The sequence below is a fragment of the Scomber japonicus genome, chromosome 18 (genome assembly GCF_027409825.1).
Source record: "Scomber japonicus isolate fScoJap1 chromosome 18, fScoJap1.pri, whole genome shotgun sequence".
Taxonomy (NCBI): domain Eukaryota; kingdom Metazoa; phylum Chordata; class Actinopteri; order Scombriformes; family Scombridae; genus Scomber; species Scomber japonicus.
Window position 1 is genome coordinate 17394743 of NC_070595.1, and position 16768 is coordinate 17411510.

Genomic DNA, 16768 nt, shown 5'->3' on the forward strand with positions numbered 1-16768 from the left:
ATGACTTTCAGCTTTTGAAGGTTGTTTTGTTTTGAAGGTTTTTTATTTCCATGAACAATTGCACCGCTTCAAAATTAGCCTCAAATTAAAGTTGAATGTCAAACCTTTTACTGTGGCCATTGTTTCATTTTAGATCCAATATTTTGGAATACAGACTGAAAACACACACACTCACACACAAAAAATGTAAAATTGGACGTACTAGTAGACGTCTGAAGGACAGGGCGAGTGAGCATAAATCTGGATAATCCTGTGGTATCATGCATGCACTGTCAGTTTTAGGAAGGTGGAAAGAATACAACATGTTCATCAGAGTGGTGAAGGAAACCTGGGATTGTGTCTAAATGAAGATATATATTCCAAAACCTTCTTCATAAACAACATTCCTACCTGTGCCTCTTAACTGAACTGTATCTATATGATATTATCATGTATGATTTTTTTTGGAGAATTGATGGAATAATATTTACTTCTGGCATGGAAACCTTTTTCATCATTTCCTCCCTGATTGAGACCCTGTGTGGTCAGCATCTTAAAACCATTGTGACATCCTTCAACTTGAAGCATGTAAAAAATTATGTCTCTATATTTTATTGCCTGCTTTGATCCTGATTTTAAATTTAGACTGCTTTTGCTCTGCTCTGGTCAAATTTGAACTTGCTAAGGAGGAGTTTTGGCAATGCGTGCAAAGAGGAGAAGTGATCCGCATAATCAATCACTTCTTGGCTTTTGCACACAAAAGCAAAACAAATAAGGGTCAGGGTAACACCACTTTGTTAAAAAACAGGGCTTAAGATTTGAAGCAAGGTGATTAATTCACACTGGAGGAATGTATATCGTCCCTTTTAATACATCACTCAGTGGAGATACAATACAGATGTTGTACAGTTTAGACACAAGTCAGTGTGGTCAGGACATGAAGCTTTTCCTGCTGCAGTTTAGAGACTGTATGACCCAAGTGTGATGTTACAATTGGGGGATGATTTCTTATCTTTGTGCTGTTGCAGTGACAGATTGGGACTGATGTAAGAGTTGGATGACCATTTCATATAAAGTTATGGCCCAGCATGCATTGAGAGATCTACTGGTGGGGTGGGGGTTATGAGAGTGGATACCATATGTTATGAACTGACTGCCAAGTAGGGGATAGGACATCACCTGTGACTAGTTACACACAACCCAACATTTAGAAATAAGAATTATAGTTCCTATACAAAACAGAGGAAGAAAAGCATTCAGCCTTCACAAATCATTTGCAAATATAAACCACAAAAAGTACATGCTGAAAGCTGGAGCTGAGCCAGAGCTGTAGGGGACTGTATACTTTTCTCATGGCAGGCTGTCTTTACGCTGTCATATTCATGTTTGGGGGTTTTCTCCCTTTGGTTAAGTTTAACTCTGAAAGACTGCCTACGCCCCAAACGGTAAGCTCAAATATCAGACGTTCAAAGAGAGGAATAAAAATGGATTTTTAAGTAGAAGATCCCATCAGAGTTGTTTTAATGGGCATGTTTCAGGATTATTACAGGAAACCAGAAAGCTTTGCTCACAAAAATGTCTCCATATGTTGCGTATATTTATGCAAAACACATACTGTAAATGCCGACTGAGCATCTTGAACTATTTCATTTCAAAATTCCTGGTTCTTTGACCCAAGGCTGACTCGAGCTGTTGTTATCTATCTGACCAAGGGTTAGCGGTTTCTACTGAATACTTCCTGCTGATATAATTAGAAAGATGAAATCTAGCAACACTTGCACAAATTTTTAAGTAGAGATACATGTTGACAAAGCCTTTTCTACCATCTCTTTTTCCTCTGAGCAGTGCTAATTGAAGCCTAAATGAACTGCCCTGCTAATTACAGAAGGTGAGTGATTAATGACTTGTACTGCCTCTGAATCCTCTGAACAAGATGGGGCCCTAATTTTCTGCCTCTGTTATTTTCATGAGGAGGGTGTGTTCTTATCTGAATGTGTGTGAGTGTGTGTGTGTGTGTGTGTGTGTGAGAGAGAGAGAGAGAGAGAGAGAGAGAGAGAGAGAGAAAACCGTCCCCCTGGGTAATATTCTTCAATGAGTCATGTTTACTAAGCCCATTTTTATTTTCTGAGCTCAGGAGCAATTCATTGGAAACAGTTCGGCACAAAAATCAAAGCACAGTCAAAATTCAGGACTTTTCATCATGCAGTTGCCTTCTCATCTATTGTGTTTGGATGTTCAAAGCACTTTTTTTTTCTCCAGCCGAATACTGTACTTCTAACGTACATTCAAAAGTGGAAGAGCAGGAGAGTTGACCTGAAGCCAGCAACAGCTCTGGGAAGTTTGAGGCAAACAGCTCAGCTTGAACTTTTTTGCACTCTTTGTAATGTTTATGGCCAATGTCAGTGCTAAAATATGAAGAAGAGCTTGATGTTCAGACATTGTCCTGTATGCCAAGGTAGCCTATAACATTTAAAACAATATTTTTTGCTGAGAAGTGGCTTCCTGGCTTCCTTTTATTCCTTTTAGGCAGCATGAGAGCGCGAGATAGAGTCTGACAGGGGGGTGTCTCACACCAAAAGGGAGAAAGTTAGTAACCCTTATCTGTAACACACCACGCGCCACATCATTGAAGGCATTTCAGTAGCCAAGAAGTGCTGATAAAGGACTCCAATGTGATAAAACTGCTGCTTTTCGAGGGCGCTGACATGTGTCAACTCTGGGTAAGACGACAGTAAGCATGCCAACATTTGCTAATCAGCACTAAACACAGAATACAGCCGGGGTTGAAGTGAATGACATTAGCTTTTCAGATTTTTGCTCATAAACCAAAGTATTGAAAAATATAAAATTTTAAAGTTTAGGAATTACTATAGTCAGCAGGAATGGAAGCCATGAATGTCTATACAAACTTTTGTACCGATCCATTTAGAAAACATTGTGATTTTCTTTGTCTGGTGCATTTTTATTCTCTACACACAACATTTACAGTACGTCTCTCTGTCCTGTTTCTTGCATTTTTTCCCCCATTGAAAGTTTATTTTTTTTCCTTTATGTAAATTAGGGGTTTAATGATAGAGGATGCTGTATGCTGTGTATTCTCTAAAGCCTGTTGAGCCAAATGTCTGATTTGTGATAATGGACTATTTAAACAAAATGAACTCGACTTCACCTGTAACATTTGCACTGGAACAACCAACAATATGGCTAAAAACTGTTTACAATTCAGAATGAGAAAGGACTAAATCAGTCACCTAATGCTTATTCATTAATTCACTAATTATCAGACAGGCTGTTGTGTATAAATGTTAGAAAATAATTACTGAAAACGTGAAAAGACTGTGAACTGTGAGCCTGAAATGCTGGCCAGATGACATAAAGGGGCTACTAGCATTACCCCTCCCCCACTATATAAACACTAGAGTGTACATACTTATGGTTACTAATTCATATAACTTTTACCAACTTTCATCTGAGACACGTGATGATTAATTATGTGATTAATTACACATTTTTCTGTGCTGCGACAAACTCAGAACACATATTTATTATTGAAAATGGCAGCTGCTCCCAATGGGCCATATTTGTACAGGAGCAATGTTAAAATACTGAGTTGCTAACATGATTATACAGTATAATACATATATTATTGTAGACGTATTATTGAGTACATTTTTACTACAACAGGTGATGGAAAAACATCGGTATAACAGTGAAAATAGCCTCTTCTGTGGTTGCTGATCATGTAATAAATAAACCATTTACGTGTCCTATTTTCTCAGGTGGATGCCCTAGTTGATGAGACAGCGTCTGTATGCTCAAGGAGACCTTTGCCAGGACATTTTATAGTCTTTTGTAACCAATTTTATTCAGTTTTCAATTTTCCCATCTTAACACAGATGGTGAGCGTGCGGACATTTGGCTGTAATTGATTTATCTTTCATTACTTGCTCATGGTGGTCATCTGCACATGGGACTAATAACTGCAGCGATAAGTGCTTTCTATGTGAAAATGAATCAATTCCTTCCATTGCTACAATAATTTTGCAGGAAGAGAGAAATCTTCCTCCAGCTGAGTCCGTCGCCTCACAAGTGCTAATGAATTACCCTTTAGTTTAAACAGGTCAGTCAAATGTGATATTTGCACCATTCTTCAAGTGACAATGCTTACAATGTTAAATCAACTATATTGTGTTTTGTTTTAAATTGAAGATAATGTGAGACCTTTCTACAAGAGGAGCTTAAAATTTGGCATTGGGTCAAACTCCCTGAAGTCACGGACTGACCCGTCTGAACACTGGTGACCCTGTAGTAATAGTCACAAGTCATCTGCAAAAAGCATTTGGGGCTAACAATACTTCCAACAGATAACAGTATTAAAGTCGATGTAGCATCCAGGACCACATGGAGGAGAGAGAGATAGTCCAACTGTGACACTTTTGCTCTAGGAATATTTCCATATGTGCTTTAAGGGAATGACCTTTAATCATCAAGACTGCTGCCATTTCTGCAGACCCTTAGAGTCCAATGTGCTAGTATGAACAAACAATGATCCTTATTAGATAGATCTATAGAAAGATGGAAGTACTATACTAAATGAATGTAAGTTGAATAAAATTTCAATAGAATAAAAATTCAATCATGAGGAAAGATAATGCTATTAATATGCAAATTTAAAATGTGCATTGCAAAAGCCCAATGCAAGATTTACCTGAACGTTGAATGAGCATAATCAGCTTCATTCTCATCCAGACGTGTGGAGATAGGCGTGTGGGTGTAATTTATGGCATCGATCACTCCGGGGAAGCCTATGAAAGGAATAGTTATAGAGCAGAACAGGTGAATCCATAGGCAGAGCGAGGCTGAAGACTAAACTTCTGTATTTAGGCTCCAGTGCAGGAAGAGCACAATGAACTGAATAAAACTGAATTAAATGAAGAACAAAGCAGAGCAGAGGATCCAACAAAAGTTAACTGGAAACTATAAGGCTTAAATACAAACTAAATTGATGGGGGCATGAGGTGGAGGTGGAACAGGAAATGAGCTGATGTATTCTTGCCCTCCTAAGAGACCCTCCTGAGATCCATGCACCGAGCTCCATGGGATCTTTTATAAATGGTGATGCCATTTTCCAAGAGAACTGATTGATCAGTATATACCTCAAACAGAAGAAGTTACCATGGCGATGAACCACCGTTGCAACCTTGAAAACCCATGGTTAAACCTGAAGTTACGTCACTAACCCCTAAGGTATTGTAAAAGCAATCCTAGAGAGAGTTAAAAAAACAGAATGGTTCATGCAAAGTCATTTTGGGGTTAAGTGCTAGGAAACAGGAAGCCATCCTGACTCTTAGCAGGCTGGAGATCAGCCTGGGTGGAGTGGGAGTATAAAAGTGGTTGTGTGAAAGATAGACCATTGTGTGCAAAAGCCCTACAATGAAAACAGGATTTTTTTGACGTCCAATGTGTGTTTAAATATGCGCTGTACTATGGATTTTCTTGGGTTTCTTGCAGCGAACCACTCGAATTCTACAAGTCGATGCATAAGTCTGATTTTTTAACCCTTCGAGTCATGACACCCCAAATCCTGCTTATAGTTCAGGCCCCTGGTCGCAGACGCACAAGTTTGTTTGTTTGTTTAACTAACTGCAAACTAGAGGATCAATTATCTGTGAAAAAATAAATAGAGAGAAAGAGGAGGAAGATGAGAGAAAGCAGGACAGTGGTAAGTAGAGCAGATAATGAATGATGGAGATTGATAGTAGATGGTATAAGTCAAAAAGTTATTTAGAAAAGATACATGATGTCAAGTAACATGTAGCCTTACTATGAAGTTGGCGAAAACCTGTCTAATGCTATCGATAAGAAGCTAACAGAATTTAGCTGGCTAGCTTTTTGCCCTGAGTTTATATGAGACTGATTAGAATGTAAATGAAAGAAATAGCTTTAGCTTTGGTTAGATTTATGAAAGCAGCATGTGAAGCTGATTTGATGTTTACATACTATTCATTGTGACTCACAATTAGTCTCTACACCAATTCACATTCATAATATCCCCATCAGTCATTAATAAATGTTCTGCTTGATCAATCTTATGGAAATAAAGCATTCACAATCACTATTTTATAATCCAGGAGAACATTTGAAAGAATATGATGAATACAATGTGTTTGAAGGCTGATTTTTGAATTTGTTAAATAAGCACAGGTCAAACTTGTACATTTGCACATATGAACATGTGTATCAGCTGCACGAAATTAAAAGGAAAAAAAGTATTTTATTTAAATTTTGGATAATGTGGGCCACATTAGGAAGTCTGGCTAAAATAAATGTTTTACAATTTTTTAAAGCTTTAAAATCTAAAAAACAGTCAAATTTGACCCTGAACAGTATGTAAGAGTTAAGTAAATCATATTGCATATTCACATACAAGGAAAGTATAATTTCGGCTTAAAGAGTCTCCCCAAAGAAAAGTGTAAGTGATGAAATAATAGTATAAAATAATAAACTTAATCCCCCAAAAGTTCCTGTGAGAATATACAGTATAATTTTCCCAATATTGTTGAGCTTAATAAGCAACATAGATTAGTATTAATATAAACTTAAGTAATTGAAGTAACCCAATATGTGTTTGATTGATGCTTTTGAAGCTGATCCTGGTCCACATGTGCAGAATGACCATCTCCTCTCAGACTTGCTGTATTTCCTGACAGAGGTTGCAGCTCTCTTCGTGTCCCAGAGGTGCAGTGAAGCATCTGAGCCGGTGTCAGCGCTCCAGAGATGGTTCAGTGTGTTAACAGTGACCCCAACACACACAGCCACTAAACAGAAATCCCCCTCGTACATGAAGAGAAGCAGACAGAGACGTTGCAGGGATAGTATCTCTGAACAGGTGCAATGTCAGATTCCTGGACAGTCATAAAAACAAGCCCTCAGTGCTCTTCCTGTTTCTGTCTCGACACGGCTGGTGGTCAGATCGTGTTCATCTCCAGCTCCCCTGCTGTCACTGTGTGGGGAGGCAGCAGCACGCAAGCACCCCCCCTCCCTCCCCCCGTTGTAAAACATGTGACCTCCTCACGACAGATGACCCTGATATACCTGGGAACCAGAAGCTGGAAGATGCAAGAGACAGGATATATTTACACAGGTGATTCTCAGGAAACTGTATACAAGTCGATTAACTGACACACTCGCTGCAAAAAAATGTCAATCTTAACAAGTCATTTCATTTCATGTTCAGCTGTGAATGTTTTTTTCTTGGTCAGAGTGGAAAATCTCTGGCAACAAGGTGAAATAATTCAGATGTATCCACTACAGTATATTGTGAAAGTCTCATCTGTTACAGGAGGAACAAAGCAGATTATTCTATTAGTGTGAGGGGGAAATAACATTTGATTCAGGTGAGTTACTGAAACAAATTGAGTAAAGTAAAATAATTTCATTTCACTGGCAGGAAAAGAAAAAACTAAATGGATCAGTTCAGCAAAATTAAAAAAGATAGATTACTTGATACAGATAACAAGATGCAGAAAGATTTACTATAGTTAAGAGACTGGGATTATTAAATTGGTGGAAAGTCATTTTAACAGTTTACAGTATGCTCCGTCCATTATCCCTTTTTTTATTTTCCAGTTTTATGACACAACAAAAACAACATACATAATCACAGACCAGGCAGAATATGATGCATTACATACTCCCCTCTCATACACACACACACACACACACACGCACGCACACACACACACACACACACACACACACACACACACACACATACAATAAACAGTTTATTCCTGGCTCCGTGAATCAGTTACTAAGCATCTGATCAGCTACACAACAACAGGTCTGGTTCTCAGCCTCGCTCCTACAGGGCCAAACTCAGGGTGCCTACAGCATCTTTAGCTCAGATGAAGGCATGTTTACAATAAAATAAATAATAACATTTTCACATTGGGGGTGTGAAGGAAACCTTTGTGTTGACCAATGTAGAGATACATGTATGAATGTAAATTGTAAATGGACTGTACTTATATAGCACCTTTCTAGTCTTTAGGACTTTACATTACAACTTATTCACCCATTCACACACATCATCAGGGGGAATTTGACCATTCATTCTCATTCACACACCGTTGGCACAGCAACGGGAGCAATTTTGGGGATAAGTGGATTGGAGGGCTGGAGGAGCAGGGAATCGAACCGCCAATCTTCCAATTGGAGGACGACTGCTCTACCTCCCCCTGTTTATTGATTTACAGATATCAATAAATAGGGGGGAAAAACTCGGTATAAACACAACTTGTTCACACTTATTGGTGCCACATATACAGTATGTACATTATCCAAATTAACCGGCCCAGGCATACTGATCCTTAAAAAAAAGTCAAAAAATTAACTGCTCTGGCCGCCACAAACAAAAATGTTCTTTTATTATATAAAAATAGTATTTATATTTATTCACTGTCTATATTTTACTCGTGGCAGCAGATATCTCACAGATAAATGTGTCCAAACCTGAGAAAATAAAACAGATAAATCAATAAATCTGTATATCTAGATAAAAGAAAAGAGTCATTATGGATTTATGCACCTTTTGTAACCTGCAACTCTAAATAGTTGAATTACATACAACTAGATAATGTACATTCCTCTGTTTGATGTTTGTTTGCTGTGAGCACTGAATATCAGAAACAAATGAAAACACTTTGATTACTATAGATTAGACTAGTTAAAGATATATTAATGGCTTGGAATCTCTCAGTATGCTGAAATGAGTGACTTCATGTCTTGCCTTTGAAAAACAGAAAGAATAAGCTTGATCCATTTTGGAAATGCTGGCACACCAATGTGAGCTATGTGATTCTTTAGAGGGACATGGAGGATGCTTTGATTGTACTTCATTAAAGTATTAAACAACCTCTTGATTGTAACCTCTTTTCACTTTTATCTCCTTCTGTTTTTTCTTTTGAACTTTTAATTACTAGTAATTTAATTCTCATTTCTGCTGTCTAAATGTATGTGGGGTTTTTTTTCTTTTAAAAAATGACACTAAATATGCTTCATGTTTAAGTGGTTTTGAGAGCTGTCGTTTCCTGGTAAGTAATGACACAGTTTCTTTATTCGTAGCCTCTTTCTCTCCCTGTAGTGAACTGAAGCTGCGGCTCAGATAAGATAATTTGTATAAAGCAGAGGAGTAGCTCTTATCTGGTTTCTTACCTTCTTTGCTCCATCCTCTTCACGATGACGCTCCAGCTAACCACTGTAATCAGCCAAACAGATAATCTGTTTTACTCAAGGTGATGTTGACAGAATATTGATGGTGTTGTGCAATTTTTAAACCTTGATGTCAATTGAGGCGTTATTCCCTGCTCTCTCTAAAGTGAGGCATGCACCTCGGTATAGATAAATGTGCTGTTTCGCTGGCATCAATCAGAAAAGCTATTGTTATGACATACAAATTGTGATTCAAATATATGCAAACATGGAGAAATTGCAATTGTATTCTCAAATAGAAGCAACACAACATCTGCATAATACCCCTGCAGACAGAGACATTTATATTGTGTCTCATACAATGTCCTGGGATCAAATAAGTCTAATGTCATGAACATGAGGCAGGACATCATCATTTTAAACTTCCTTTAGTCTACATGAGCATCCAGGGATAATAAAGGCCATCGATATTTGACTTTAGGAAGAAGGGCGAACATCATTTGGATGAAGACAAGAAGGACACAAGAGAGGCTAAGATCAAGATGGCGGCAAATGAAAAGAAGTGTTAAGAGCAAAGAGGAGGAGAAAAAAGACAGTGGTTGAGCTGCTGTCAGAGAGCAACCAGAGGATGAGTATCGACATTGGGGCTTCAGAAAGGGGAGTAATACGATTAGTTGGTTGGATGGTATTGAATAGCAATCACTGATAACCTGATCCTCTTCCTCTACCTTCCTCCAAGCATCCTTTACCTCCAGAAATGTGATCTTTCCTGAGCCCTCGACTTCCATAAACAACTCAATATTGTTAAATAACACTGAGCCATAATTACTGTTTATGTGTTAATATAGGCATGCATCCATGTGTGCATTAAGGCATTTCCACATCTTGATTGCTGCATGCAACAACATGTAAAGTTGATCAGTGCGCTCGTGTGTTTGTGCATTTGTTTGTTTGGTGTGTAGTCATGTTGCCTTTCCGTCCCATCATGCTTTTCATCTCATTGGCAGTGATCAAAGGCCGCAACCTTGTGTGGGCCGGTCATGTTCAATCATCCAGCATACATGGCTGGCTGCTAATGTCCTGGAAATCCTCAACACAGAGACAAAATAAACCCTCACGGTGTGTCTGCGTTCATGTGCCTGAGCCAGTGTGTTGTATCTGACCATTTACTATGATTCTCAGCTCTAAACATAAAATCTGTATTCATCTGGGTTTTCTTTGCTTGTTCGTGTGTTTTTCCATTATCTCATTTTCCAGCAAGCACATTCACATATATCTCCCTTTGCACAATATGCATCTCAGTAACCTTTTTACATCCCTTTATGTTGTTGTCATTCAAGCCGCAGAGCTCAGGCTTTCTCCACTCAACCATACATTTTCTATCTCAAGGGGGAGAAATAGACCAACGGCTGCAGTATCACATAGCTACAGGCCATTAGTCAGTCAAGATTGTATCAAAGCCAGACCAAATACATACATCCAAACACATATAAAATTTGGTCACTGCCAAAAGAATGATGTTGAAATTGTCTATATTCACATGTTAATATGTCACAGCAAATGAACACATGCCCATTATAGCCTCTGAATCAGTGGGTGCCAAAGTTATTGTTTTGTAACCCCTTAAATTAAACAATTTCTTCCTGTGAGCAGTTCAAAAATAAAGTGATTGTTTCATTTGAATATAAATTAGAAGATATGAAAAAGTAAAACTGTCCAGTATTTTATAAGAAAGAAACAAAGATTAAAGAAGAATCTGATCTTAAATTCAACCTCTAAAAAAAGTGCATCCAACTTGGATGATCATGCTAGCTGCATGGTGACATTTGCTAATTAGTATTAAACACAAAGTATAGCTATAGAAGATGCCTTGTTTTCTATTGCTTGTATAAGGTTGTATTGGATAAATGGTCAAATATTAAAAAAATTAAGAGATAAAAAACATGTAATTCTGATGGGTATATCATTGTCTGAACAAAATGTCATGGTATTAGTTGCATATAGCTGCAGGAACATGATTTCAGGCACAGCAGAGTAACTTTATCGATTATCTCAATCTCCAGTCACACCAACAGGATCAGTCAGGAATTAATGGTAATTAATGATCTGTGTTCGTCTACACAACCAAAATGTCAGCTGTTACACATACAGTCCAGTCCGGTTTCATAGAGTGAAATAGTTTGGAGTGAAGCAGCTGTCCTCCTGATAAATCCTGAGCTCCGTTAGAGCTGTCTAAAAAATTTATTTCCAAAGCTAAAAGTTTAATTCAGTTTCCTCTGGAGAGTTTCCTCTGTCCTGTCAAGTTTATAACTACAGCTTGTAGTTTTACTGCAAGTATCCCATGATATTTTCTGCAGTGACATTACTGCATGTATGGAAGCATTTACAATTACTGAAAGCAGCCTCTCTAATCTTTAAAGCAAATTATTAAAGAAAACACTCATCCATCTATACAATATACAATAAAGGACTGACCTGGTAAGCTTGTGATGCTCAACCTAATTTAAAAAGCAATATAGCCTACAGTGAAAATAGAGGTGGATTGTAATGTCCAGTGGCTGTGTTGCATTCCAGCGCTGTTGAGGCCGCCTGGTTTTTTTTCCCACTCCCACATCTTTACACACTCACACATGACAGAAAAAAATAAATTATTGCAACAGCACAGCTAAAGCTTGTTGGCATAAGCTGGGAGGCTGAGCAAAACTCAGAGGAGCAGCTGAGATTGTCACTTAAATGAGAATAGATGGTCCAACTTAAAGGTCACTCTACCTTAAGTGAGCGTGGTCAGGTTATCACTTCACTTTGGGGCTACATAATGTGTTGCTGTGTCTTATCAACTGCTGAACTGCTGACACAAGCCTTTTCTTTATTTTAACTTTAACAGTATGCAGTGTATGGCACTCAATAGCTTCTCCTAGCCTCTTAATAGTGCCACCTATGGTTGCCGGCCACATGGAGACAGGGGTGTTGCACCTCGGGGTGGGGATACTGCTAGTCTCACAATACCAGACAATTGGAGATCTTCATCTACCAAAGACTGGGGATTTCTAAATGCGTGATAGTTACAACCATTAACAAACCTATGCCATTTACATTTTGTCAAGGAGACGCCTTACCAGAAGTGATGCTCTCCCTCCATTCTCCTCTGTAGTTCCTGTCACTGCCCCAATATAAAGAGGCGCCCTAAAGACTGTGGATTGGTTCTGCAATGCATTTTTTTAAACTCTCTTATTGTTTCCACCGAGTTTTAACAACAAAAGCTGGGAGGTTGTCCTCAGTTTCTTAGAACGAAGCTTTTAGAGACTGACCTGTGAGTCTAGGCCTACTATTTGCAGTGATAAGTAGTTGTTGAGTCAAAACTACAAACATGAACCTCATGGTGACAATAGAGGAAAAGTCAAAAAGTCACCAAAGTTGTTAGGATTCATCCTCTGGAAACCATGAATGTCACTACCAAATTGTGTGCAATAGAGAAAAAGTTAGAAGGTCTTCATGAAGATCTGTCCAACAGCTCATGGCAACCCAATACTTAAGATATTTCAACCTGGACTAAAGTGGTGGATCAGTTGACGATCATTCTTCAGTTATGCTGCTGGTGAGGCTAAAAATCTGATATAAACCGACCTTGTGACCCCTCCAGCAACTGACACCTAAATAATCATTACATAGAAACGTTTCCATGTGTTTAGTTCCCAAAGCATGTCTCCACAACGTTTATTACTTTCTGTTATTTAAATTCTGCACAGGTAGCTGTTATGTTGTAAAAACATGGATGTTTAGATATAGATATATTTCTAATTTAAGTGCTACTGACATATCACAATGATAAAATGCTGTGAAAGCATTCTGCCTCATTGGCTATTGTTGGGAGCTGAATGTCTGAAGGTGAAATCGACTTCAGGGTCAAACCACAAACTCGGTAAGCCTCCATTGATTTACAGAGGGCTCTCCTATAATTCCTCTCTGTAATAGCTCTTATAATAGCCACTTTTGAAGCAGATGGCGTCTAAATTTTTAACATACAACTGTGTTACTTTTCCTCTTTTGTGGTCTCCTGTTGTGGGGTTAATGATTTAACGAGTGAGACCTTCTGAGTAACAGACATTTATTCAAACTGGAAGTGGAATTTGGTTCACTGGTGTGCAGTTATTTCCCTTAATTGTTTCCTGAACTTTGCCCTTGAGGTTTTTTCTGACCTGGCATATATTGATGGGGCTCAGTGACAGACGTGGATTTGGGAAGATGAAGAGGGCAGTACTGTGTGTGTGTGTGTGTGTGTGTGTGTGTGTGTGTGTGTGTGTGTGTGTGTGTGTGTGTGTGTGTGTGTGTGTGTGTGTTTAAGTTGGTGGTTGTTCAGGTCCAGGCCAGGTGGCAACAAAGCCAAATATACCTCATTTACTTCTGACACAAACTCCTCCATCACCTCAAACTCAAGCCTTGAAGCCTGGACTTATTCTTAAACCATTCCAGTTAAATTGTTCCCACAGGTGGTGTTGTAATTGTGCCTCGCCAAAGCCAAAAGCACTCACATTAATGTCCTGAGTTTTCTCGATCGCTATGTATGAGTCAGAGACTGCTGTGAGACTTGACTTCCTTGAGGTTTGTCTTGATAAAGGCTTCAATTCTGAACCATCAATTTGACCATTCACTATCACTTTACCCAAATGTCTTTCTCCTTTGCTCCATCGTCCAGCTCCTTTTGGGGATCCCAAGACATTTTCAGGCACTGGGTGACATGTTCTTTTATTCTGACATTAATAATGTGGTACAAGGTCAAGATGTTATGATATGTAACACAACAAGCTAGTGACGCTCCGATTGCCATGCATGCACAGTGACGTCTGCATTATACAGAACTACTCTCTGGAGAAGAGAAAACGTGATCACTGTTATTAGTCTTTGGAGCCTTTTCTAAACAAGTGACATGCTCAATCTCTTCCTGGTTAGTGAACATGTAACCCAGTGCAGCGGTGTGCCTCATTAACATATTTTTAATTGTTTTTGGAAAAACTACAGAGGTCTACAGCACAGTGGAATACAATACATCAGATTTTGGATACACACAAAATACTTCAATCAATTCCAGTTAGTTTGGCTCTGCACATGATATTTACTGACAATAAGAAAAAATATATAAAATCACCAACCATATCCTTTAACCTGCCACTTGCTTTGACAAGAGTTTTTTCTCAAAATTTCATTTGGAGTTACCCAAAAAGAACTTTTAAAATAAGGTCTAGTATGAAATATTGTTAGTGCGAATGTAAAGTGGACACATCTGGTGCCTTAAGAGAAGAGTATCTTGCTCTTTAGGAAAATAATCCCTTGAATATCCTGCATGTCCACACTCCCTGTGGCAGCATTAAACCCTCTCTCTCTTGTTTATCACAGGATTGACCTAAATTAAGTTTCAGCCTCAGTGAGTGGGACTACACTTCACAGTAACTTGCATTACAGAGCCATGAACCCGTCCTGATCACTTGATATAGCTGTACTCTCAATTTTAGCCTAAAACACTTGTGAATCACTGTCAGGTCATAATGCAGTCTTTCTTTATGGGGTGGAAAGGGTAGAAAGTTCAGTCCTCCTGCTGAGGTGAACTAGTCTACACTGTACCATGTCCCAGACATCACTCCCTAGGGAGATCATTGTATCAGAGCATGGATGGGAAGTAGAGGATGGATGATTCCTTTACACCATATCTAAATCATCCCCCTCTCTCAACCTCATTTTTCCAACCCCTGTTCACAGCCTTTGCCCATCTCCCCATCTCTCTGCCTGGCTTTTTTTTCCACCTGGAAAAATAGCAGGCAGTGAAACGTGATACAGGTTAGCGGGTGGGGGGTCGTGCCGGTCGCAACGCTGTCCCGCTAATGGAGATGGATGTGGGTCCAGAATTGTCTCCCGTACAGCCTCCATGATAGAGAAAGAGAGAAAGAGAGAGGGAGGTGGGATCCATTTCTCCTGCGCTTCCTTCTGGGCTGCAGAACTCCTTTAATGAGAGGGGAGGGCTGAGCACTCACGATTTGATTTGAGAGAAAGGAGGGGAGAGACCAGAGGGATGTAGAGCTGCAGAGAGAAAGACATGTGGGGAGACAGAAAAGTGAGTGAGCAGAGAGAAAATGAGAGGAGGAGAATAGAGTGGAGGAATGACATGTTGACAAGGCAGGAAGATAGATGATAAGACAGCAGGGAGAGGGATTGAAGGAGTAATGATATTCAAAGAGGTATAATGCGAGAGAGAAAGCCCAAAATGAAGACTGACAGAGATAAATAGACCATGATTGCCAACAAATCACTCTTTTGCTATTATGCTTCCACTTGAAGTCCATTTGCAAAATGTCTCCATCCCTCTCCTGTAATCCCATAGTTGTGATTTTTTTGTCCTTTATCATAGAAAACATTTTGAGAGCATTTTTTGGGCAGCAAAACCAGGGATATCTGTCACAGTAAGACAACAATGCAGATGATAAGACGCCAGACGATGATGAGGCAGGAAGAGAAAACAACCCTTGTATAGCAAGAGGAGAAATATATTTAAATTTAATTTCAAAATGCAGCTTCCATATTTGTCACAGAGTAATGGGAAATAAAATCTCATAGTGCTTCTTCTAGTCATGTATCATTACCCCTTTATGGAAGTCCAACCCTGTCAAACAAATAATAAAAATGTTAAGTTAAAATTAAAAGATTGATGATAGGAAACTGAGAGATGCTAAGTAAATACACTCATCAGCCATTTTATTAGGAACACCTGTGCGATCTAATGTAATACAATACAGCAGTGGTGGCTGCTGCTGGTGGTGGTGTACTGGACTGCATTATAATAAAAAGTCCCCCATCCGGTGTATTTTAATGTTAATGGAGTGGACAAAATATTAGGAATATCATTCAGTAAAATTCAATACAAGTACAACTTTGTAGAATTGAGTAGTAGGGATAAAGAAAGGTAATGACATTGCAATCCACATTAGGTGATTCGCATCTCAAAAAGAGCCCAGGGTGAATTTGTGAGATCAAGAGCAAAGTGGATAGATGAAGGAGAAAAGAACACTTTGTATTTCAGCAATCTGGTGAAGAGAAGACAGGAAAATAAGTCAGTGTGGCAAGAATACTGATAAATGCAATGCAACGATGCCAGAAGCATTGAAAAGGAAGTTTTCACATTTTATAGTAATATCTTTATATCTTCATACTCCCAAACTGATTCTACTAGCTTTTTTTTTGGACATTGGTGTTTCATTTAAAGAAATCCGTGAGTCAATTTTGTGAGTAAGTTGATTTAAAAATAAACTTTTTAACAAATCCTCTGGGTCCAACAATCTTACAGCTGAGGTCAATCAATTCTTTTGGACAGATATCCAAAATCCACATTTGTTCAAGGCATGAGAGGAAAGGAACTAATGCCAAGCATGAAGCAAGGTCTAATAAAACTTATTCTCAAGCATTAAAAGGATAAAAGGTTACTGGACATATTAAGTTCAACTATTCAACAGACTATAAGATGATATCTGGATTTATTGCAGCTAGAATTAAATAAATCCCAGATAATAAATAAAAACATAAGCTGGCTAAG